Consider the following 2585-nt stretch of genomic DNA (forward strand, 5'->3'; position numbering starts at 1 on the left):
GGGAGCATACTTGAGCCAAGATCGATTAAGTCAAGTTTTTGATGTAATTATGAACGTTGTGTAAATTCTAACTCCTGTTATGTCGATGAACCGTTTTATTTTTTGAACAAATTGAAATGGTGTTATTTATAAACTGTTGCTATGACCCGCTTGTCTGTTAGCATCTCATGTTTTCGCTTTAGCGGGGTGTGACAGATTTGGTATCAGAGCCACAGTTATAGAGAACGCTGGTTTCCTTTAAAAACCATCGACTATAACCAAAATTTTCCAAATGATTTTCATAAAAACTGAAATCATGAGTTCTAAAGCGGGTTTTATTGTTACATATCGCTTAAGTAGAGTCTGATCACCTGTGCTTAATTGATGTGTAATAAAAAAAAACTTAATCGATCCTAACAAGAGATATGCTCCAGCAAAAGAAATAATTTTGAAAAGCCTGAATCTTGTTGCACTTTTATGAATATCCGTTTCCTAGGACTAGAGGCGCTGGTCAAAAGGACCAGAGGCAAAGGAGTTTAGAATGCTCGATTTCTTGTTAAGTGTCCATGTTGGACCAGAGGCGCTGGTCAAGAAGACCAGAGGTGATGGAATTTGGAGTGCTCGATTCTTGTTGAGTGTCCATGTAGGACAAGAGGCGCTGGTCAAGAAGACCAGAGGCGATGGAAGATAGAATGCTTGACTTTAGCCAAGTGTCCTTATTGGACCAGAGGCGCTGGTCAAGAACACCAGAGGTGATGGAAATTGGAGTGCTAGATTCTTGTTGAGTGTCCATGTAAAAACAAAGGCGCTAGCCAAGAGCCGATGAAGAACCAGAGGATCGATGGAAGGACTTCTTAGAATTTCTCTAAGTATGGATATTGTCACAGAGGCTCTGGTCTCACAACCAGAAGCTCTAGTAAGGGCGAATAGAAGAACCAGAGGATCGATGGAAGGACTTCTTAGAATTTCTCTAAGTATAGATATTGCCATAGAGGCTCTGGTCTCGTAACCAGAAGCTCTGGTAATGGCGAATAGAAGAACCAGAGGATCGATGGAAGGANATAGAAGAACCAGAGGATCGATGGAAGGACTTCTTAGAATTTCTCTAAGTATAGATATTGCCACAGAGGCTCTGGTCTCGCAACCAGAAGCTCTGATAAGGGCGAATAGAAGAACCAGAGGACCGATGGAAGGATTTGTTAGAATTTCAAGGTATCGATGTTGCAACAGAGGCTCTGGTCTCGTAACCAGAAGCCCTAGTAAGTGCACCAAGTAGAACCAAAGGCTTTGGCCTTGCTACCAGAAGCTCTGGTAAGTGTCTTAGGTTGATGAAGGTAAGATATATAAATATTCCTAGTATGAGGAATAAGACAGTTGTTGATAGGATGGAGTTCCATTGAATTATCAGAAAAACGATGAATAAGAATTCCTTTTCTAAGGACTCTAGTGCAACCAGAAGCTCTGGTCTCACGACCAGAAGCTCTGATAGTATAACCAGAGGTTTAACCAGAAGATATAGTCTGTTTGTCATAACTTAGTTTTATTTAGAAGCTTCTATTTGAATCGCTAAGCTTATGCTAGACGATGCACTTTAGTAACCAAGGTTGTCCATGCCGCAGATCTCTAAAAATGTCTTCTAATCCAAGCGAATATTCTGTCGACCAATCTGGACACGTAGTCGGTCGCTCCAGAAAGAACTTGAACTGCAACGAAGAGGTGGACCCGTATGACCAGGATACGCCTTCAAGTGATGCTACTGACACACCACAAGTGTCCTACCTACCCCCGACGGAGCCAGTACCTGACATTCCGCCACAAACCTATCACGGTCCAAGAACCAGGGTCACACCCAGGAAGAGAGTCCCACTKCCACAGAGGGTGACATTTGAGAATTCACAGAGGGACGCAGGGGAGTCATCCCGACCCCATGAAGGGAGCAGAATGACTCAGATTGTGACTGGGATACCTGCGTCTTACCCTCAAGGGATGAATTCAATGGAAAGAGAGTGGGTAAGAAGGATTGCAGCGGACACACAAGTACACATGACTCGACTGAGTTATCAACATCACATCCTCAACAACTTGTCCGATGTAATGGAAGCACATCATCAGAGCCTAATAAGGAACAGAGAGGCTACTGCTRCAGCCCGGCGTGAAATTAGGAGGCTGTATAAATGGTTGCTTGTTTGTAGCATGATGATGTTGGCATTAGGAATAGCCATAGGTTGGATGTTATTCTAGAAGTAGAATTCAGAATAGGATACTCACTCTTGTTCCGATTGCTAGAAACCTTGTTTTGTACTCATCATCCAATTTCAATGCATGGCACCTTTTCAAGAATGCTTATTATGTCAATTTATTGTTAGAATGAGTTTACTCTATCTTGGTTTTGATAATGACTGTTTACCCTCCATACGAAGAATACTCTTGGGTACCATAGAAATATCTGGGATGCTATTACCCTTGCTCTGCCATCGAACTTACGAATTCCATTTTGATTAGGATCCAAAGAAATGCCGCCAAGAAGGGAGAACCCCGATATAGCGCAACTCGTATCTGACCAACTTATCGCTGCACTACCCAATATAGTCAGCCAAGTGGCTACT

The sequence above is a fragment of the Cynara cardunculus genome (genome assembly GCF_001531365.2).
Source record: "Cynara cardunculus var. scolymus isolate 2C chromosome LG 2, CcrdV1, whole genome shotgun sequence".
Classification (NCBI taxonomy): domain Eukaryota; kingdom Viridiplantae; phylum Streptophyta; class Magnoliopsida; order Asterales; family Asteraceae; genus Cynara; species Cynara cardunculus.